The 25,389-nt window shown below is 36.2% G+C and overlaps 1 protein-coding gene and 1 non-coding gene across 2 annotated transcripts in view; one reads left to right on the top strand and one right to left on the bottom strand.

Moving 5' to 3' along the window:
• Positions 1-25,389, top strand: part of LOC134751421 (dual specificity tyrosine-phosphorylation-regulated kinase 2) — a 216,973-nt gene that overhangs the window by 105,426 nt on the left and 86,158 nt on the right. The window lies entirely within an intron of this gene.
• On the bottom strand, positions 11,353-11,424 carry Trnat-ggu (transfer RNA threonine (anticodon GGU)). The gene has a single exon. It is a non-coding gene; the product is annotated as a tRNA-Thr (tRNA).

Genomic DNA, 25,389 nt, shown 5'->3' with positions numbered 1-25,389 from the left:
GTGAAATTGATCTATTACGTACAGGCTTTAGACAAGACATGCCACTAACGCCCTAAAATCTTGATAACAGTATTGAGGTATTGGAGACATATTTACGTAATAAATAAACAACAAGTACAAATTTCTTGTATTTTGACATTATTGTTATTTTAACCGTATTTCACAAAGACGGTATTAAATACTTATTCAATATCTTTTTTGTGATGTCATAATACAAAGTTCAATATTGTGTTATGTTTTTAAGTACAGATATTTAATTTATGGAATAGATATTGAAAAGCACGCTCAAAATAAAAGCGGATGGTCGGAAAACCGTTTATTTAGTGTTTTATTGGTATGCTATTTTAACTTTTCCGTTCTTATACATATTTAATAGAGGCTTAGTGAATATGCTCGTACATTTATACATTTATCTCAATTTGCCTTTTTTTTCCTGACAGTCTTTTTAGGGTTCCGTACCCAAAGGGTAAAAACGGGACCCTATTACTAAGACTCCGCTGTCCGTCCGTCTGTCTGTATGTCTGTAACTAGGCTGTATCTCATGAACCGTGATAGCTACACAGTTGAAATTTTCACAGATGATTTATTTCTGTTGCCGCTATAAAAAAAATACTAAAAACATAATAAAATAAATGTTTCCTATACAACAAACGTGATTTTTTGCCGTTTTTATAGTTAATGATACGGAACCCTTCGTGCGGGAGACCGACTCGCACTTGGCCGGTTTTTTCAACCCTATACCTTTTTTATTATAGATTATAATTTACTCGTACTTCATGCATTTTGCAATGCATCAGTAGGCAATGATGTTAGCAATCGATCATGGAACCCTCGCCCTATTAGGGGCGCGAGGGTGCGAATGTGGACCGGTCCGATTCCGACACGGTTTCCAACTCTGATTGATAAAACCAATTAAAATGTAACCCGATTGGGCTTGATGCACGTTTTAGCGAATGCCTATTTTCATCCTGTCGCATTAAAATGGGTTATTTAGACTTTGAATTTTTAATGATGGTGAAAAGCTCTCTGGTAATGTCGGAGCGTTTTGGTGGCAGCGTACTTGGTTTAAGGAATCGATAGCCATTTTTCAGATTAAATCAATATAGATCTGAATTGACCACTACCCCAGATTGAATTTATTCCTATTCGGCTTCAAAGCTATATTCTCACTGGCCTTTAAATAAGCCTTTAACTCAATTTCAAAGGTACAGTTAAGTAAAGGTTCTGCTTGCTCTACAATAAGTATACTCTGCCATGCCATCAAAATGAAATGCAATTGTCATCATTATTTACGTACTTACCATTTTTCAGATGGTCCTCAATGTGTTTGTCTTTTTAAAATGGTAAAATACGCACAAATATGACTAAGAATGTCTGAAGCATGTAAGTTTGTTGATGGCCTAATACAAAATGAGTCTACCTACACAATATTAAGGACTGCAACCTTTGTCATCTCATATATTTAACATTCACAACAAGCATAATCGCACGATTCTCTTACACCACACGTAGAACAACACATTCGTCTACTAACATAATCCTTTAGCGGTTAGCCTATCTCCATCGCATAAATAACACTAACATAAACTCGGTTCAATTTACGCTCCACTTGAAACGGCGAAAGGTCGAGTTTACAATGAAACCCCTATTTTAAAGTTAAGAAGGATCTCCATTCAAAAGCACTCAACCGAGAGTAACGCACGGCCAACAAGTGGTCCATAAAATTACCAAATCCTCACTGATAATTCCTCCCAGTATAAGACACGTGCAGCACTTTTTACTGTCCTTTGAGCTTAATCTCTGAGATCGCATTTTTTTGTTTACACGGCAACGACCTCCCGATCCCTCTTCCATCTTTTTCCAACCTCACTTTTTCATATCGTCCCGTCTCGATGATTTTATGACGTAAACAAGTTGCTAATCGATTTGTCTCGCCTGCTCTCGTTGAGACTCCATCAGCGGTGGTATAGCCATCTCGTTTCTTTTTAAACCTGTCTTGCAGCCGGATTTTGGTCGGATAATGGTTTTTGTTGATGCTACAGGGACGTGTGATTCCGCCTGCTTAAAGCACAGGCGACCGTTTGCCTCGACGAAACCAGTCTAGCTAACAATCATGAGTAATCGGAGATCACATTTAGACTAGTTACGACGACAGGATAGCTCTGTAGGCGATATGAAGAATATAAGTCCAGCTCTTAATTTTAGCCCGCAACGGAAATGCGTGGTGAAATTTTAATAGCAGCCTGGATGCAGCTCATAATTTAATTGTTTCACGTTTGGATATTGTGGTATTTGCATGCTTAATCGGCTGTAATGTGAACGAGAGCGGTTCATGCACATTTTACCATTTCACGGCGAAATGTCAGCCTCCTTAGGTACTTAGACATATATTATATGTACGAGTATTTCCCAGTAATGTTCAATAAAAGGAGTACAAAACAGTAAATATTACAATGAAACATTATCGTTTCAACTTTAACGAAACTGGTTTTGGTTTGTGTAAGAGAGGGTGCAACTTTTTAAAATGCCAAACATCTCAGGTTACTATGAGGGAAGTAAAAAACAACTCGATTCAACGTAGGTACAAATAAGATCATGTTTCTTAAGCGGGGGCGATGGGGCAAAGGGCGTCTACAATGACCCCATTCCATCGTGATCAGTTTTGATTTCGCTTTATTTCATTCTAAGACTTCCCAATCTTCGTTTTGCCGGTATCTGAGCTCCGTCGGCTTACAATCCTTATATCTATGTCTTGGCAGCGATTTTGATAGCCCAAGTGCGATTTTGATAGGTGCAAGTGTTATTGAAACGTCATAATCTCATAGAAGTTTGACGTTTAAAATAACACTTCCACTGTCTGGGCTATCAAAATCGCTGCCAACTTTGCTTGGTCTAACTATAGATTTATACGAAGATTGTGGATATTTGATCCAGCAGGAGATTTGTTTTACTAAAGTTAAAAAGCTAGAATGCATGAATGCGATGCTTGTGCGGATTAAGTTTGTGTTTTGACGAAGCATGTGGCGGATTACCTTTTTGTATGATTTAATTATGTTTGAATGAAATAAAATAATTTGTAGAATGAATTAGGTACTAATTAATGTAAGACAGCACTTCTAACACTGACTGTGACTTTGTTAATATTAGGGCATCCTCAATTATGGCGAGTTGCAGATCTACAAGTGGACTTGGATCATCAGCGCTTGTCGTTCAAACCGTAGATAATAGGGATGTTTCCTGTGTTTAAAATAAATTATTTTACACCATGGACGAAATAAAGGACCGGATAAATATTAGAAAAACGTAGAGAGCAGTTATTTTTTGCCACAATTTCGATTTAATAAATCGGATAGAACTAAAAAAATGTTGGTGACCTGTGACGTCACTTGCGCAGTTTTCATATAAATTCCATAGTGGCTTTGACATGTTCGAAAAAAGAAACTGATTTGACTAGCAGGAAAGTACCTATCATATTAATGTAGTCACAATTTATCGCTAACTTAGCCGCCACCATACAATCAAAGTAACGCTCTCATTTTAAAACGTCATGCTTAAATTACATGAAACTTGCCATGAACATTTAATTATTGAAAAATAATCTCACCTATAACCCTGACTTTAATAATCATAAAAGACTATTGGGTTTCCTCTTACCACGTTATTATCCTAAGAAAAACTAATAGAAATTCTACGACCATTTATAAAAACGCAATGTGCATTGAGGAGTTAAATTTTAATGGCTTGATGGGTATACGTACTTATTACTTTTACGGGAACTTTAATGAGTAAAGTTATGTTCACGAGATAATCTTTAATAGATAAAGCTTTCTAAAATAATACTAAATGAACAATAGCTATAGTCGATTAGTGTTTCATACGGTTTTTGTGAAGACTAAGGAGAGACACAGTCTATAGACTGTAGAACGATAATTGATTATAACGAGGTCTTTCTGAGGCTGATGTTTTGTTTGATGACCGAAGTCATTTGAGATGTTTAGAACTTTCTACTAGCGTCGCTCATGAAACGCCAATGTTTTAATGTTTCTGATAATGAGAAAAAGCCGTCTTTGTCTAGCACTGTTGAACAAGTGTGTCTATCTGGACAAAAATAGACTACAGTAATTTCAAAAGTATGAAAAAAGCGATCCTTAAGTGAAACTAACACTAGACTAGACCTTACTGAGTGTTGTGTTCCTGTCGGCGAGTAAGGTTGCCAGAGCTCAACGACGGTGCAGTGTCAGGGTCGGCAACGCGCATGTAACTCTTCCGAAGTTGCAGGCGTACATAGGTTACGGACACCGCTTACCATCAGGCGGGCCATATGCTTGTTTGCCACTGACGTAGTATAAATAAAACTCGGTAAAGCAATTTCAATATTGATGAACTAACGATAGCGCCATGTGTTGAATATGTTGATGATGTTTAAATTCAAAGATTTAATAGAAACTATGCAAGAAAAAATCGTGCCTGCGGTTTATCTAAACATTTCTTACTTTAATAACATGCAATAATAATGAAATAGGTACAACTCGTCAGTAGATGATCAAATGTGTGTCTGAGTTCTACCTCACACATATTTTTTGTTAGTGCAGCAGTGTTATGAAATGTTAATGATAATGAAACATTGGGACACAAATATAAATAGTACTTTTTTCTCATCATCATACATGGTTTATGGCTATTTCCGACGAGACTATCAAGTTTAGCGTTTTATTGGTTTACCGAGAATTGGGTATTTTAAACATATGATTTAAATAGCATTCGGCATAAATTTCAAGTTGTTATTAGTGTTATGACATGTCATTTTAGTGGAATAATAAAATTATTTATATTAATGAATTCGCGTCTGGGCTTAGTCTTATTTTGTGAACTGTGCTAAAGTTATTTACATATATGCCAGGGGATTATTGCGAAACTCAACTGCATCGTCGTCTGATTAGATTTTGGCTTCAACTGCATCGTTTTCATCGTCACTCAAACCTTTTTCTTTTTTTTTATTAAGTATCCACGGCCTACAGGCCTAGTCAGGGTATCTATTTGTGTGATGAGCACAGATATTTGTTCCTGACTCATGGGTGTTTTTTATGTAGCTAAGTATTACACAACACATAAGCCCTATTGAGGTTAGTCAATTTGTGTACCTACCTGATAATGTCATATAATATTTATTTATTTACTATCAAATAACAAAATATTATAAAAACACCAAGGAAACCACCTGTGCATGTCATGGCCGCTTAACATAATTCTTATAATAAAGTATAATATGCGATGATATAACATAAGAGCGGTTACCAAAGCGGAAGCGTTTAGGTGCGCACGCGACGCTGCGCTCGAGTTCTCGAAATGACATGTTAGAAATGGACAAACTTTTAACAAACCAGTTACTGATAGCTACAATTGCTTGATGTTTAGTACTTTTTGTCACAATACAGTGATAGTTAGAAATTAAATGTAATTTGGTTGTAAATGGTATTAGCTCATGATTATAAAACTCCACTCTTTTAATTTAAATAATAGTTTTAAAAAAGACTAGAAAGCCGAGTTTTGTACCGAACGTGAAATATCGACAAATTAAATTGACTGACGTGTTTATATATATAATAAATACATGTTTGACAAACAATAATATTTACAACTTGTACCAAGAGTGCCAATCGAATGTACGAACTAGAAATTTTTTTTTGAAGTTGGGATTATCTACAAAAAATGAAGTTTCGGGTGCACTACACTGTCTACACTAAACCGTCTCCAATCGTAAAACATGAAGAGTTACGAAGTAATACGAAGATTTTTCAATGGGATAACGGCTGCTCTACGTAAATCACTTCGTAAGCGACAATTGTGGTTGGTGCAACAGCCCTCTAATGCTACTAACATCACTATGATGATGTAAGTAATACCCTATGACGTATTGTTACACTTAAGTATTATAACGTCACAGTCCGCGGACCCATTGTTCTACAGACGGAATTATTATAGTCACAATCATCTATATACATATTTCCTCCTTATTCCTGAGACATAAGGTCTAAATTTGTAGGCATATTTATGAATGTACACGTCCATATCATTACCATCGCCGGACGTCAGTGCATCGTACTTACTCATTAGTCTGTATGTACATCCGTTGTTATATGGAGTTGACCTTTCTTAGGGCTCAATGTTCTCTGAGGGTTTTTGTCTGACTATTTTTCTTGTTTTATTGGTGAAGCTGGATTGAGTTTCGTTTTACTGCTTGGCTTTATTAAGTAAAACAATGGCGATCCGAAAATTAAACTTTTTTCCTAAAGTGAAAAGGATAATGTTTTATTAGGATTTTATTTTATGAGTAATGTTGTACGAATTAAAGTTATACTTGTTGTGTATTATCACTACATAGTATAAAACAAAGTCGCTTTCCGCTGTATGTATGTCTGTCCCTATGTATGCTTAGATCTTAAAAAATACGCAACGGATTTTGATGCGGTTTTTATTAACAGATAAAGTGATTCAAGAGAAAGGTTTATATGTATAATTTGTAAAGGTTTTGTGTAAATTAGTTGAAGTACCCTTGCGAAGCCGCGGCAGGTCGCTAGTGTTTTATTAATGACAAAATTAATTCATCTTTTTTCAAATCTGCTGATGACGAAAAATAAACCGCACTCCAACAAACTCCAACTATTAAATATATTATTGGCTTACAATAAGTATGTCTTCATTGTATTTTACTGTATAGTGTTTATTTTTAATTGAAATACGAAAAATAATGATTCCCATTTCATTTGTTAAATAGTTTGAGCAACTGAGCTCTGTGCAAATGAGGGAAAAATATTTATTGTCTGCTTTGATCGTTTTAAGCGATAACATCGTCGGTTGTCTGTTTACGTCTGTCGACCATAGCTCGGAACCGGCTTTTTTGAAAAACCCGAAATAGCACAATATTTTTAATTATTTTATGCTCTTTACGTAGGACTGAATCATATGTTTAGCTAACAACTTCGTATTATTAGAATGTCCTATTAAAAATGAAATAATAAACCAAAGAACGAAAAAGAACGTAATAATACCGGTATTTTTTGTATGAAGAAAAAACCGATTCCGAGCCTTGCTGTCGACGCGTTTTCGTGTTTTTCCCAGTCCAGAGTATTGCTGAGTAGTTTCCAAAGTTCCAAATGCATTACAATTAGTATGTGTCAAAACTGACAAATCGGTATTGCAACTGTTTTGTCGACTATTTGAATTTATCCATTTTTTTGCTATCAGCAATAGTAGCGACGACTTTTGTCTTTAGTTATCTCTCTAACATATTGCAAAAATGGGTTAATAACTTAATATATGTAGTCTATTATATATTACAGAAATTTGGTTCTTTTTGTTAATGTTATATTGTATGTAAATCGTTTAAACCCTTTAATTAGTTACAATTAATTAAAGGTAGTGTGTTCTATTTTACTTAGCGCTCAATATTTCGTCGTAATAATTTTCATATTGTCAAAGGTTGTGTCTGGAGTCTAGCCACTGTCCAGTATTTTGTATGTATATTATCAAATTGAGGAATAAAATATGTCAAGTAAAATAAGTATTTCCATGCTTTTTAACGAAAACCCGGAGACAACATTATCTCAGCTTTTCTTCGTGTCGACAGAAGTGAGGTTGACACCGTTTTCTCGAGGTAATTTCCCTCCTCAGATTTCGACATTTTAGAATTAAGTTGCACGTTGTGTTTCTCAATGGCGCTTTAATGTAACACTTATTATTATTTTCTCATTTATACCTACAGTCAAATACGAAATTAAAAATGTTGGGCATGAGCGATCGTAGAAAAACGAAGAAGGTATTTATTTATATAGATTAGACTGCTTGTTTAGAGTATTAAGGTAAAGTGAAATTGCTCTTAAAAAAGCAAACAACACCAAAGCTTAATTAAATTCTGCTCACACGCAAAGCTTGAACATTGTCCAGATGATTTTTAAATGTAAGGTTAAATACATTATTAATTCTTTTGAAATAAATTGAATTTTACAGCGTGTGATGCGCAACGCGTTTCTGTTTAGTAATCTTTCGAAATCGCGCTGTTTACCAGTAAAACGAGACTTATTGTCAGTAATCAATAAGGCACTGCTTCCATAACAAAATCCATTTGTTATCGACTTTACCGACAACCTACTGTATCCTATCCTTTGCCGACGTCACAAATTTATCGATTACTCCATCCACCGGAATGTGCATGGCTCTGTCTTATCACTTGACGTATCACGTGATTAATATCCCGTTCCTCCCACATAGCTATGTTAATCAGTTGCATAATCGTGACTCCGCATTGTCATGACAATTCAGCCTTTCAACTGTACTTTCGTTAAATTCCTCGCAGCCTAATTGTGATTAGAATATTGACATCTGTAACGAACGTCTGTCACGCGAGCGGCCGACGGCTCGTTGTCACGTAACATCAACAAACGATGTAGAAATTGTAGAATGACAGGTTGAACTTTAACATACTTTTATTATGTAATTTATAACAAAAGCTTCTTCAAATCAATGTAATGTAAATTGACATTATATTTACATTCAAGTGTCATAAGCCCTTATAACTCTCTATTGGCAGAAATTGTCTACATTCAAATACTTGAATTATTCATAATAAAATTCAGCACGCAAAACTGACCTTTATTGATTTTCTTAAGCTTCAATACGGACGTAAATTGAGCCCTTTGTGCTGATGAGGTATTGTTGTCTTATTTTCCGTGTATGATGAAATGTTGAAATGAGCTCACTTTTTGACTGTGGTGACACGTGTGACGAAGAGGAGAAAATAAGCAAAGAAAAAAAATCTTTATAAATAAAATTTTTGGTACAAGCTTTTATCGCTGTCTGTATTTTTGTTTCCACAGGCAGGCTTTCGTTGTTTTATCAAAGAGTTCCTATGGCCATCTCCAGTCTCCATCATCAGATCAGCTCGATGGTACCATAATATTGCATTGTCACGTTAACTTAGTTAATAAAAGCTTGTAAAACTGCTAGTTATTAAAATCAATCAGGGACATCAGGGTAATAGTAATAGCTTCCATTCAGGTCAATGCGCTCTACAGACGCAATTACGAGCAGACCACCTAACTCGTCAAAGTTCGCCTTGATAGAAACTGCCTGTTACACTTATTTAGTAATTTTGAAAAAAGCGCATTTGTCTCGACTAATAAAAAACAGATTTAGCTTTAGCTGTATACAATGACATACATACATGTTACGCCGAAATCTACTCTCACCTCATCTAACGGACAGACGGACACCCGCAGTCATTGATTACTTTATTCAAAATAAACAAATAAAGCTGCCTCTTATATAACAATTATCAAATGCTACTTACTGTGCGTCAGCTGTTAGGTCAATGACCAGACGTTAGCACTTGTCTCAACTAACACATTTATGAATGCAAATTGATCGTGATTTGAGGTGACGAATTAGGAAGTGAGGTTGGATTTTCACACAGACATAAAGAAACCGCTGAATTAATTACGTGTATATTTACGGCTAAATTTGTGTTGTTTGAATCAATTTACATTACATGCTACCTTTTTACTATATTTTGTTAACTTCTATACCACAGGCGAAGTATTTGCAATGTGGTTAGGACGGTGATGAATAATATAATATATTGGCTCTATTACCTAACATTACTTTCTGATTTTCTGATATTTACGGACAGAATTATTTTCGTATGATGTTGTGATGTTTACATTTGTGTAAGGTTAATGAGCTACGCCCATTTCATACCGGTTTGCTTATAAATAGAAATGGTTACGGTATTAGAAAAACACTTTCTATGTATTTAAGATATTAATGTTACGAAATACGTAATACTTGCTTAAACTTAATCATAACGTCGTTTCAGTAAGTGCTTACGTTTTAGCATGTATGATTATGCCTTTATTTATGTTAATTGTGCCCTGCATGCAGGGGGTTAATTTCACTGTAATAAAAACTGCAGGCGCTTGCAAAATAAAAGGTGTATATGGTGATTATGATTATGAGCCCATATTGTCGCACTGCTGGGCAAAGGCGTCCCTCTTATTTTTCCTCGTATCCCTATATAAAGATAAAAGAAAAAACTCTAGATAAAAGAGAAACTGAAGAAGAGAGGTACCAGCAGTTAGTTGCGGCTAAAGAAGATAACTAATTGTATCCATTTGCTAACAATAACGTACCTTTTGCTAGGAATTCTCGGAAACGCCACGAATATTGTCGGAATACCTAGGTACCTACTTCAGTAGATTAAACAAAACTGTGTCGGAATGAACATGAATAAATTTCAAGGGGCCAAGCTACTTTTTTTTTTAATACCACGACGGTGGAAAACAAGCATACGGCCCGCCTGGTGGTAAGCAGTCACCGTAGCCTATGGACGCCTGCAACACCAAAGATATTACATGCGCGTTGCCGACCCTTTAAAAACCTATACACTCCTTTTATCTAAACTGAAATCTAAGAAAGTTTTCGTTTGCATTTGTCATTCCGATACATTTGTACATTAAGCCAAAGATACCTTTTGTTGTGTACCAGTTGAACCTATAAAAACTATTTTTATTTTGATTACAGGTATTTTATATGCGAAAAGCTCCAATATTGGCAAAGCACCTATGCATCCGGTCTGGGTAAATATTGAAATACGCCTACTATTTTGATGGTTTACTATACGCATATATATTATATACTTACATCAACTATTTAAGCGCTGCTGGAAACTAATTATGCGTACTTTTTGTTGTTTTATTATGCACACAAAAACAACGCAAACGGGTCACTTCTTACGGAAATTTTCGTAGAGGCATCGAATCTATACGCGAACATTATTATTAAGTATCAGAATGGTAATTATAAGGACTTTAGGCACATACAGATTCATTAAAGACGATCCTTTTTGTATCGTTCAGATTTAAGGTCGTTGCCTTTAGAATCGCGATGTTTATTTGTACCAAAGATTATTAATATGTCTCCAGATTCGGATAATAAAATGACAGTTAAATATACGACGAAAAATGAATTTGTCAGCTATGAATATTTTCATTTAGTTAAAAACTGTTTTGGGTTAAGATGAAATATTTCTTCACACATATACGCCACTGAAATGTGAAACTGGCAATTTGTTTAGAAGCTCCAAATTTGAACAGTCATTTAATATTGAATTTATAAGCCTATTCGCCTTATATAACAAATACAGTGGGTGTATATTAACACAATTGGCGCCACACCTATTATCCTCTATTAATTTACTTTCCGGAAGTTGTTATTGCCATTTTAGTTCTTAACAAAAATAAACATGCATATAATAATTTTATTAAGCCTTATAAATAAAGGGAAAGTGGAAAAACTGACCGTCTCGGGCGAGACTCGAACTCGCGTCTCCGGGATACCAGGCCGCCGCTCTACCAACTGAGCTACCGATGCTTACTCGTTCTGCCGTGTCAGACGTATCTCTGCTATCTTTAGATAGCAGAGATACGCCTAACCAGTGCAAAATGAAACTGGATACTATGCTTTACATAATACTTAAACAAAATTTCAAAAAATGTCTTTAGTTACTGAGATATTTCATGTTTTAAGATAGACGTTTTCGAATTTTTGGACATTGAGTTATGCGTATCTCTTCTAACTCAAGTTAGAATAATTATGCGTAACTCTTCGCAGTTTTTTTACGGCAAACTGGATATCTACTATCTCGAGTTATCATAGTTTCGCGTAACCACACTCAGGTAGTACGGCGATAGGCGGCACGCGGTGAGGCGGGGCGCGGAGGGAGCGGCTCGTCGCTCCTTGCCACGTGTATTTGTTTATTTGTGTCGTTTTCAAGCAAAAGGTACCACATTGTCGCAGGACAAAGGACATTCTGACAGGTTTTTCGTATAAAGATACAAGCAATTTTCGTCCTTATGGTAAGCGACAATGTGGTACCTTCTGATTGAAAACGTCACATTTACATTTCATTACATACGTAATATTGACCCGGTTAAGTTACCGTTCCGGTGTTTTTTTATGTTGTTTGTTCAAAATATGATAAATTAGTCTTTAAAATGAGTTCTTTACGAAGTAAAGCCTTGTTACGAATGTGTAGTGATAGAAATTTCGTAAAAAACAAAACAAAGGTTGTGCGACTAATTATCTTAGCTAATCTTACTTTGTAATCATTGCTGAAAACCCTGTGAAAAACTAAACTATTTCGTTTTTTTTTTTGAAATCTTAAGATAACCTACATAGGTACTGAACTGTTTATCGTCGTCCGCTGTCTGTCATGAACTAGTCGTCAACTGGTCTTGTGATTGTCATGTCATCAAGGCGTGTCGGATGACCAAAACAGCGTTTGCCTACGTTGCACCAAACCTGAGTTCCACTATTAGGTACAGCTCTCCCAAGTGCTCATCAAGGCGTGTCGGATGACCAAAACAGCGTTTGCCTATGTTACACAAAACCTGAGTTCCAATAGGTACAGCCGGGGTTCAGCATCAGCTCTATCTTGGGTACTGCTCTCCCAAGTGCTCATCAAGGCGTGTCGGATGACCAAAACAGCGTTTGCCTACATTGCACCAAACCTGAGTTCCACTAGGTACAGCCAGGGTTCAGCATCAGCTCTATCTTGGGTACTGCTCTCCCAAGTGCTCATCAAGGCGTGTCGGATGATCAAAACAGCGCTTGCCTACGTTGTACCAAACCTGAGTTCCATTAGGTACAGCCGGGGTTCAGCAACAGCTCTATCTTGGGTACTGCTCTCCCAAGTGCTCATCAAGGCGTGTCGGATGACCAAAACAGCGTTTGCCTACGTTGCACCAAACCTAAGTTCCACTAGGTACAGCCGGGGTTCAGCATCAGCTCTATTTTGGGTACTGCTCTCCCAAGTGCTCATCAAGGCGTGTCGGATGACCAAAACAGCGTTTGCCTACGTTGTACCAAACCTGAGTTCCACTAGGTACAGCCAGGGTTCAGCATCAGCTTTATCTTGGGTACTGCTCCCCCAAGTGCTCATTAAGAAGTGTTGGATGACCAAAACAGCGTGTGCCTATGTTGCACCAAACCTGAGTTCCACTAGGTACAGCCAGGGTTCAGCATCAGCTCAGCTCTATGTATACTAAAACCTTCTCCAAAATGTGGCAAACACTTTTCTGAAAACCGCATCAAAATCGGTTCAGCCAAACGCGAGATAATCGCGGACAAACATACGGGTCAAACTGAGAACCTTTTTTTAAGGCGGTTAAAAGTTTTGGAGTAACTGACCTTCTGCCGTTAATTCCGCCTTGTACACTTACTGGGATTCAATATTAAATAAAGTACATACAAAAAAACACACACATACATACATACATATATATATATACATACACACATACATACATACACATACATGCAAAACATGCATACGCTATTTTAAACATAAGGCTCTTTCCACCAATCGATTGATCTACTTTATAACCAATGATGTAAGGACTGATGGAAATCGGGCTCCTTGTATGTAATGTAAGTTAGCACATTATAAAATGGATTGTCTTGTGTAGTCTGGTTACGCGTTTTACTAGGAGCACTAATACAACGAACTCTTACAACTTAAGATAAAAGAACTACGCGTGACCACCTCAATATTCCCCATGCCCTGGTTATACGTTTTAATAGAAGTTGATACAATATAGTCTTCTAACTTTAGATAAACGAAAACCTCAATAAGCCCGCGAGCCGTGGCCACGCGAAATAGTATGAGCGCTCATACAACGAACTCGTCTAACTTTAAGTTAACATAGTTACGCGCAACCACCAAATGTATGAAACAGTGGTTACGCCAAACTATGTTTATGCGTTTATTTCAAAAACTATGTACTTTTACAAAAGAAAAATAAAGAAATATTATTCTTCACGTCTATTGAAACACAAAACGCATATTAAAAATGACTTAACTCAATAAACTCACGAAATATATGAGTTTATTAGTTTTCACGCTCACCAAAAACTTTAAAGTCGATTTACTCAAAACTGTGTTTTTTGAGATAGCAGAGATACGTCTGACACGGCAGCGTTGACATCAAAGCAAATATTTCCACTATATCCTTCATATTGTAGACGTATCTGCTTATTTTAAAATTAACTTATCAAGGCTCTATAATCGTGTACTTACCTAAACAAACCCATGTTCCTCGTGGAAATGCCCAAATTTGTCTTATAGTATAAGTAAGTGAGTAAGTAAATATTCTTTATTGCACCAAAATTATACATAACACTGTCATTGTGCCGCGTCGCATGGCACTTTCATGTAAGAATCCGCGTGTAATGGGCCCAACCTATTATGAACGTCTACCAGCTGAATTTAGATATGAAATATCTGACGAAGCATTTGAACGACTGAGAAACTTTTTATTGAATAATTTATATTCAGTAGATGAATACATGGAATTAAAATTTGAATAAATAACTGTTTGACATTATAGTTTTTGTAAATTGGATTTTATTTGACATTAGTTCTTAACTGTTATTATTACGGCTCTTAGTTTTAGTATGACGATCATTACGAGATACCTTTTTTGTTTGACATGTATTCCATTATTTATTTAGTTTTAATTTGACGGTAATTTTCCAATACCTTTTATAATTGTTAGTTAGTTTTTCATAATTTGTATTGTTTTTGATTTATCATTGTTGACATAATTACATGTAATAATTACATGTTTGCATGCTGAATAATTGACGATCATAATATAAATTCATATAGATAAGGGCCTGTTTCACAATGTCCAAGTAAAGTATTGGATAGCTAATTAACAAATAAATTAACTGCCAGATAAAATTTCCTACAATAAAAGCACTTTATCCAGCAGATAAAGCTTATTTGGAGATTGTGAAACGCCAACGATGACTTTATTCGTCAGATAAGTGGCAAGTAGCTTATTCAGGACTTTACTTGGACATTGTGAAACAGGCCCTTAGTGTAAGAATAATTTATGTTGTAATTTATCATTATGAAAGAAATAAACTAAACTAAACTAAACTATGTGTTTTTTTTTTTAAATTTTAAGCTCACAAGTCACATCAAAACAAACTTTTGACGAAACCTTGATCGTGTTTTGCTATAATTTGTTTCCCAGAGACAATTCCATGTGCCAAAGCTCCCACGGTCCAAATGCAATTTACTTCGGAATGAGTGAAAATGAAAACTATTCCGCAACTTTTTTCCTGACAATAAACTAGCCATTTAACAACTGGGGCTGACCAATTATACAATTTCCAAGCCGCAGCAACCCTAGATACATACCCTTGTAAATATTGCTCAATTCACGACCTTACTGCTTTGATATAAGATCGGAAATATAGGCCACTATGCACCACTACTTAAAGAGTATTAGTTCAAGTTAAAACGTTACCTTCTTTGAAATAGGGTTGGAAATTGAAAGATTGGCAGTAAAAGGCAATTTAGACGATTACGGGTGTCTCGTAGATTCGATGGCAATTAGCCGTGGAAGAAATAAGTTCTTGAAGCTTTGCTGAAGGTGAAAAATGTTGATATTTTAAGTCGGGGAGGTATACCATATTTTTACTATGTCGATCTACATATAGAGGGAAAATATTGTAAGCGACGAGAGAGTTCAACAACCTGCTCCCCAAGGGCATCTATACTAGCTGTCGCGGTTGCATGGAGCGGGTGAGCGGGTTAAACGAAACATATGAGCAACGCGAGTTATTATACCTACGATGGCACACGGGCGCTCGCGCCCGCTCCATGCACCCGCGACAACTAGTGGACGCTTCAAAACCCATGTTATTTGCATCACACTCCGGGACGGTGAAAATCGCTTTTTGTATTTAGCGTCTTTGTATCCCTTCTTCAGAAGTCTGAGAGAAAAAATGCCAATCTAAATCTAAACTTCAACGTTTTTTAGAACTACGTCGATGCAGTTCAATCTTGGAACTTGTCCTGCAGCTGCAGCTGCTGCTTGTCAAGTATTACCATATTTTTCCATTATAGTTAAGAACTTTAAAGCACAGCAAAAGCAATATAGACAGCAGTATTATTTTGTATAAGGAAATGTTAATACGTATAAGTATTATTGTACATGTTAAAACACTGTCAGAATTTTTGATAAGAAAGGTTCAGTATATAAGTATATTTCTAAATAAAATAGTCACACCAAGTTACTATTGCTATTGTAGACGAAGACACGTATAACTTTATTTTCCTTTTAGTATGGTGTAACAAAATATGTAAAAATACTTGTTGGTGAAATTTAGAGGTACAATATAGGTACATGTACTGAAAGTGTCTTAAGAGTCCCCGGCAAGCACGGCCGAATTGCACCTTCCCATACAAACGTAGTTCCGCTCTCATTTTAAAACTACGTGTTAGATTGTAATGAAACTTTGCACATACAATGACATGAGGTATATCTAGGTCTGAAATTGGTTTATATAGCTCCAGTTTAAAAGCAAACTTTTTCCATAACCTTCCTTAGCCGTCGCCGTATTCAAGTAAACTTGGGTTAAGCAAGAGGCCAGTGCCCCGACACTGCGGTTTGTGGTCCTCGGTGTAGTAATACACCTGACTCCATTTAAACTGGGCTATTTTCGACATCGCCAGGAGTATTTTATTAGCATGAATTCATTACTATAAACATACCTTTGCGTTACTACATATTTGATGAACGGATCCAGGGATAGGATTCGGGAATGTTTTTGACATCTTGTGACATCGACGAATTCATGACATTTTTGTGATATCACGAAAATTTCATGTGTATTTACCTACTCGTCCTCTGACTCATGCCACTTCATATTTATTCTATGTTACCGTTTAGCCGTTATTATATACGAAATATGTCTTACTATCATATACATTTTTCTGATCACTATTTATCATGTAATTGCTGGTTAAATTCTATTTGAAAACCGGCCAAGTGCGAGTCGGACTCGCGTACGAAGGGTTCCGTACCATTACGCAACGGCAAAAAAAATCACGTTTGTTGTATGGGAGCCCCACTTAAATATTTATTTTGTTCTGTTTTTTGTATTTGTTGTTATAGCGGCAACAAAAATACATCATCTGTGAAAATCTAAACTGTCTAGCTATCACGGTTCATGAGATACACCCTGGTGACAGACAGACGGACAGAGGACTCTTAGTAATGGGGTCCCGTTTTTACCCTCTTAGGATCATTAAAATACAACCAACTACATTTTCGACATTGTGTGGGTTTTGTAAAGTTGTTTTCTTTAGGGATCGCATGACCAGAGGACGTTTACTTAGTCCTTTCTTTAGTAAGATTATAAAGAGGCACGACGTAGAGATCGTGTCAAAACAGCTCAATCCTATGAGACTAAAGTGAAGCTAGATTACTTTGGTCTTCTAGGCCGGAAAGGATGTAATAAGACTTGATAATAACAGAACAGTTTTCACATACAATGGTTGATTACGCTTATTGCGATGTCCAATATATTAGTGCCACAGTTTTGTTTAATTTAACTTTTAAACTATATTAACCTTATCCTACCCATCGTTCTTCAATATCGTTCGTTTTCTGAAAACTGATTTAAACGTCATAGTCCTACAGGCCTCTTGTTCATTTTTTGCACATAATAAATATTTGCTGTCAGTCCTGAACAGACTATTTACAACTCTATGGACTGTCAGAATATTCCGCTCGAGCATTCAAATTTGAAAGCGGGGGGCATCTAAACATTTTGTACCGAAATATGTACTATCGGTGTTTATTACTATAGTACTTTACTTAATGCTGGGACTGAATGGTGACTTTTATTATGTACAAAATTTGGTACCGCAGGACTTAGGAGGTTAATGAATCTTTTACGGTTTTTTTACTTAGAACCCAAGAATGAAAGATGTACTCCCACAGTACGGCTCTTAGCTCTTATCTTACTCAATAAAATTAACGAATATTTCTTACTAAACCTTCTACAAAAAATACTTAATTACTTACATTTTACTTAGTAAGCCAGGCCTCGAAAGTTAAGTGAAAATTTAATTAGAAAAACCGACCAAAAAAAGTGTCGCCACCCAACATTACTCGATTTTCTGTGGCACAGGCATGAAGACAATCATATTTAAATCTTGGCTGTGTTATATTTGCCTTTAACTGTTTACTTGCATAATTGGTCAGGAAATCTATACATCATGATCCTAAACAAATAAATGGTAAAGTTGTAGAAAATATTGCAAGCAAGGCAGCTTTTAAATCACTCCATTACTGTCTAATCGCGTAAGTTCAAGTTCGATTGCACACGATACTGACTTCTTACCTTCTGATTTCAAATCTATATCACCTTCCTAATTCGCGATCGAGACAACAAAGAAGCCATTAATAATACCCGGACAAATCACGGGGCTGACCACCGACCCGCACTCATACCATCTCCCAAGACATTTCTCTTCGACTGGGTAACTTCCAGGGATACGTCTCCAAGTCCTTATCACAGATACTCGTGCTCGTAATTACGACTTTAGCGTGTGGAATTAAAGCTGATCTTTCTATGGGAAATAATGGAGATATAGTCGAACATTCATGATTGTCTAACAAAGAGCCGTTTGATAAAAGGGACGTCCTTATTAATATAGCCTTGCCTTTGACAGATAGACTTGTTCGGGATGTAAGGAGTAATGTAAACATGAATTCGTTCGGGTAGTTTCGATTTGGAAAACATGTATCAGCAGGGTCTTAGAAATACAAGGTGGAATATTTTAGCATAAAAGCATTCGAAATTCGAAGCTAAGAGAGAAATTCCGAGTGTTATCTCTGTATGTTACTAAGTTGATAAGTGATGATATTGTATTATTAAAGTCAGTGACCTTTTTTTTAAATAAAACCTATCCGAGTTAGGCCAAACGTTTTTACGCGTATATATCTTTCACTACTTTGATCTACCTAACCCGTGTCCTTACGTAAGGTAAGAGTACCAAAATTGCAAAGTCCATGCAAAATATAGTACCTCAGTCAAGGAAACATTCATAATTTCGTACAATACCTGCTTCCGTTTCTTATTATGCGACCATAATAATATTTTAGCCGAGTCCTAGAGCTTAAATCTGTTTAAATGCTTGTACCTTGAAGGCAATTGCGATTTAATAAAGGACTAAGGTTTTCGTCCGGCCCACTATTCGAGTAGAGGTAAAATCAATAGCCACTAGGGGACGGCATTTGTTTAAATTACGCACCCCACAGCACAGGGATTGATAAATGAACACGGGTAGGGTGAGTGGGACAAACCCGAGTTTCCCATCGTCTACAGAGTGTATCACCATCACCACATGGAAACCAGTCAAAGTGAGGTCTTGATATCCGTTATAAATATGGAAGACAAAAATCATACACTTTAAAATAACACTCCTGATTATAATGACATCCGGTTACACTGCAATAAGAAATATAATACAGTTCTGAAATAACCACTGCAAAATTCCACTCCAATCAAGAAAATCAAAAGGTATTGCCAAAGAGGATATAATAGGGTAGAGCGGTACTGTCATAGTAAATTTTTCAGCCACAGTAAATTCACTGCCATTTATCGACACACGATTAAAGAACGAAATTGATTCAATACTACTTATTTATAATATACTCACCGCACTTCTGCTTATCTCACTCCTCCTTATTTACTACTACGATCGAACTAGGGTGTTCTCCGGCTTGACCCTGGGCTATAGATAACCGCGAAAATAGAAGTTCGTAAATTTCGAGCAACTATCTCTGTCACTCTAATTATGCCTTAGTTAGTTTCAGACGTAGACGTAGACTTAGTAGGTAGTTTTTTAGACACAGAACTCCACGCACTTCAGGACGCCGAGTTACGCGTTACGCATGCCAACTTCATCAGATTAGAAGCAAATTGATTCAAGACCCTTATGAATGACAAACATGACGCGACAAGGAGTTCTACCCTGAAAGGGTGTCACATCTTTCCATGTTGCCTCAAAATTCGTAATACCTTTAAATTAAATGTCATTAATGTCTCCAAATTCGACAGTCGCCATTAAGTTAAACTGTCTGATAAATTATACTAATACTGATACCTTGATGAGTTATTTGACAGCCGATCGCCATATTTAGCGGCAGAACAACCTTATTCGCGGAACTGATGATACACCAAAATACTTAGTCGGAAAATATCGGATTGCCAATCTCTCTTCTGGTGTCAGTTTAAACGTAATTACTTAGATAAAGGATGCAGTATGGTGATCATCAGTCATGTAAACCGATACGCGATCTTTATAAATCCAAAGACACAGAATGCAAATGAACACAACGTAATACGGATGATTTGTGCTTTGATCCGTCGCATGTAATTTAGAACTCCTAGGGTTAGGGTGGTTTTCAACGCAATACGATCAATACGAAGCGCAATAACTGTGTATAGTGCTATATACAATAAAATGGTACCTATGCGTCAAATACATTGTGGCGCTTACCGTACAAAACAACCACGCACTTTATTTTCGATTTACTTAATACGTATACATATACTTAACAATTTGCACTAAGTGACTTTGCCTATAAAACTGTTAATTTATCCCGTTTTCTGTTTTCTATCGTTGTCTGTCACCCAGTTATCACTATCTGATACTACTCTTATGTCAAGTTTAAGGTCAAGCTTTTTAACAAAATGTACTTGAGTATCATCTTAATTTTTAAGAGACGCGCTCGGACACAAAGAAAGGCCAGTCCAAGAGCTCTCGGGTTCAAGTTTTGGGTTGAACGAAGTATTCTTAAGGATTTAAACTTTGCTTGGGGTGTGTTTATTTATTATATTACAGAAGACGACATTTTGATTACGGACAAAGAAAATTGTGTATTACGTGAGTGTTATAACTTTTTTGATTTATGGTTATGGATACCATTTTGTAAGAACAACCCGTACTTGTCAAAGAAATAGGCACTTTAAATAAAGACTTTAAGTGAGTAAATACAATTTTAGTTTATTTGCCATTATAGGTTCAGCCTAAAAGTGAATGTTTGCTTTTCTACAATTAGTCGATTTAGTTCCTTTCACTCACGGTTTTATATTTGTAACTGTCTAGACTAGTCTGATTTTAGTGCTTATGCAGATACAAAAACTTGCTGTGACGGCTAGCAATAATAAATTTAGGTTATTCATGTTTTATTATTATACCATATCAAAATCTCGACTCACTGCAGGCCAGTCAAAATGATAGTCTGCCACTGTGCACTGCGTAGAAAGAACTCTCACGTGTATACGCTTAACAACCTTGCTTGTCATATCAATTATTGTTAATGTTCATGTTATTATTGTGGTATATATTTATGTACCTACAATTAATAACCATAAATATATTAATTAAGTATTGTATCAACACATAATTATGCAACTGCGATGTGTAACTATGTTATTATTATTATAAACCCTGGGGTACACAGATGCGAGTTGTGAGCACATCTTTTTCTTTTCAATAAACACGAGGTTAATCGCATCGCGTGATCGCTCTGGGTGTGACGAAGCCCTTAACATCTTTGTTCGTAAAACGTTCGTCGCATTCATGTACTTACTCATACTGCTACTGACTAATTATACTTGTAATTATAAGTTAGCGTGTCCATGCCTACTAAGCGTCGGCGCAGAATTAGTGTCGTGTAGCAAAAATGGAATAACCTGACTAAAGTCCGGACATCATGCACTAAAGATCGTGACATTTCCTGGACGGTCATTCCTTCAAAAATATTTACCGGTTTCCATTGGAAACTACTTACACTATACGACACGACAAACAAACAAGCAAACTAGACATGACTGACAAGCAAGTAGTTTCCAAAACAAAACGACAGATGTAGCGTCACGCTACACACGATAAAGTATATATATGTGCTCATTAAATTCCAATAATAAAAACATTTGACACTACCTATAGTCCCGTAACTCACCACTATGTGTTCTAATTTCTTTGTATTTCTTATGGCGCTTATGAAAGGCTTTAACTTGGCTAAAGGTAAATTATTTTAACATATCAAACACCGTCGCGGTCGTAGCTTTTATTACACCGCGTTAACTTCACCGCAATCGTGCTAGGTATAACAAAGTCCTTATAATAACATCCTTTGTTCCCACATGTGTCCGTCACGTCACACGTGCAAACCGCTGCAAGTTGCACTTAGTGAGTAAGTGCAACTTACCTACAGTCTAAACTTTCTAAAGATACTTGTTAGTTGCATTGCAACTTGTACCTAGACGAGTTTGTTTATAAAATAATAACTTTTACTCCAACTGTAGTCTTAAGACTCTGAAGTTGTGGATTCTATTTAGATACAACTTGTAGAAATTGAATATAGTAATTAAGGAATTATTGTATACATTATAAAGATTTAACTTACGTATTTCAGTCATTCGCGCGACATGTTTCGGCCCCAGGGGCCCGCTCTCAAAAGCTTGTAACTTGTAATACAAGCGGATGTCACTTTTTGACAGCTTTTGTTAGAAAGGGACTTCCACTTGTATTACAAGTTACAAGCTTTTGAGACACGGGCCCCAGGTCTCCATATTCAAGCACTATAACTAACATGAGCAGTGGTCACGATAGCCGCGCGCCGCGTATGCGACATATCGCGCGAGTAACTAAAAATACGTGAGTTATTAAACCGTAGAATTAGCTTAACGTTAAAATATGGCTCACGACAGTATAAATTCAATTAACATTATGTTTATAGGAACTACAGAAACACAGATGTCAGGCGGGCTTATTTTATTCTACCGCCAACCCAGACCATCCCTTTGAGACTGTCTTGTGTCATGATGATAAGAGACGTACCCAGCCACCGGATTGAAAAGACAGAACGCGGCGCAAGTGATTTCTTTTGTTTTCTTATCCTTAAAACAAGGCACTTGGAATGAAAATTTGAAACTGCAGTTTCAATTGGACCTAACAAAGAAAAATTAAAAAATTGAAGGCATTTTAGAACTATTTATAACGGATTACTTTAAAACTACTCGAAACAATTTAATAACATAATCATAACCAACGCCCCTGTTTGTTACCTTAAAATGTTGCCATTGCAAAACAAACGCTTTCTACACAGAGGTTACAATTTAGTAATTTTAGTGCAGTGTCGTGAAAACATAACAGGCACTTTGCATATTAAATTTCATATTAGTAAATTTTGTAATATACTACACTAGCGACATGCCCCGTATTTCGTGAAGATAAGTATACAAGCAATATTATATTACCCATTATCCGTATTAAAAATCAGTTCAGGAGTGTCCATCAAATCTAACACCAATTAAAACACGAATGCGACTGAGGACTGCTTAATAAAATGTTCAGATAAAACTAACCTAAAGAATCTAAGGGCCCCTTACATTATACCACTAACCCGGGGTTAACCGGTTAAATCTAGAGACCATGGTTAACAGTACAATTTGACACTGGTTTAACGGTTTAATCGGTTAACCCCGGGTTAGTGGGATGGTGCAAGTGGCGCTAAATCAAATTTTATTCATAAAGATAATTCTTTAGTTGACTTAGTTCATTAGTTTCATTTGTTCTAACTATGCCAGTTAAACGAGATAGAACTCCCACTAAATTCCATGCTTAATGTAACTCCCGTGGGAACACGACCACTTACTGGTTATTGCTCATATTTCTAAACTTTTTATCCGAACCCCCTTTCAATTTGAGGGAGCGGTCTAATCAAGCTAATCATGTATATTGTTAGACATTAAAGGCGGCTCGACAATATAATAGGAGATAGTGAGTTGACTTGTTGTGTTTTGTGCGTTATCTTCAACAATACGCCATAAAGTAAGTATTGTATGTTTTGTTCGGCTTTTCATGTAAATCGCGAATATTACACAAGGAACGCCATAAAATGTGTCGTTTTCAATCAAAAGGTACCACATTGTCGCTTGCCATATGGACGCTCTGACAGGTTATTCGTATAAAGATACAATCTAATTTCGTCCTTATGATAAGCGACAATACGGTACCTTGTGATTGAAAACGTCACAAATTTTGAACTGTTAGTAGTAGTCACTTTGTTGTACCCAACACAGGTTCAAATAAAATACTAACCTGGTTTTATATATATTTATCGTTGGCCAATTAATTTATTACCGACCAAGACTAACATCTAAAGCTCTTTTCTATTCTAATTTTGCGTATACCACCAACTCATATTATATTAAATACTCTTAAGCAACTTTGTGTTGTGTTCCAAGAACTTTCATAAATATCAGCCTTGTTAAACTATTCAAGCTTTAGATGCCTCGTATGAGTAACTCGAAGATCTGGCGTCTTCAGGTAAAGGTATAACGGTTATTTAAGAACAAACATGATAGGTATTACGTACTATTATCGTGTGTTAACCGTTTGAGACAGGATTTTTTTTGGGTCAAAGTTCTTTTAATTGTGATATGTACTTGTGACCACTCCGTCACGTTTTTATTTTTTGTCTTCTATCAAATAAATAAAAAGTAGAGAGCTGCTGTATGTCATTATTTAGGAAAATTCATTAAAAAAACTTGATTTAATTTCATATAAAAAACTCCACTCCGTCACTTTTTTTTTGGACAGCGAAAACAATTGTGACCCTTTTGTTCCCTTACGTCTGCCCATCTGCGACTCTCTTCTATCTATAACTCAATAGTTGAATCGCCTAGTTGAATAGCCGATGTCTTCCATATAATCACCGGGCCATAATAGCTTCGTATCAGTAGGCAATAGAATAAGTCCAGCTAACAATTCGCACCATTGTTTTGGCCCAGCTTGGCGGCCGGCCAAGCCTCATGACATGACCCTTTGTGTTTGCTGACGCACAACATTATAGCTTTTTGTTCAAGGGCCGTCTTCAAATGAATATGTGTCAAAAATCCAATATCCATTATGCAAATGGCGCAGTGACGTGACAAAAGAAATTTAATCTGTATTTACGAAATTTAATATACATCAGAAGCTCTAGCCGTCCGAGTGCGTTCGTTTTCCACTCGACAAATTTCAAGATACGACTGGCTTAGGATTGAAATTATTTGTCAAAGTATTAAATATGGTCACGAAAAAGTGGCAAAACAATAATAAAGCCCGTCACAGAGGGAGCGATAATATATCGGCAGATACCGTAGGCTACCGACAGATATATACCAAAATATATAGTAAAATCTACTGAGTTGTCGTTTAGATCTACAAACGGTAGTTACATTTAGGACAAAACTAGAAGCTTTATGTTTGATAATAACCGGTGCAAGTAGTAATAATATTATCTCTTTATTTTACCAATCTAAGAGTTTGGGGATAACACTGATTGAAATTTATGAGCTGTCTTCATGGACTATCATCTTATTGGCTGAAATAGTTTTGTAATATGCGTGTCTCAATGCGTGTAATATTATTATAATGATCGTCATAACTTCAAATTATCTGTGTAACATTTC

The sequence above is a fragment of the Cydia strobilella genome, chromosome 22 (genome assembly GCF_947568885.1).
Source record: "Cydia strobilella chromosome 22, ilCydStro3.1, whole genome shotgun sequence".
NCBI lineage: Eukaryota > Metazoa > Arthropoda > Insecta > Lepidoptera > Tortricidae > Cydia > Cydia strobilella.
This window is presented reverse-complemented; position numbering and strand designations above follow the sequence as displayed.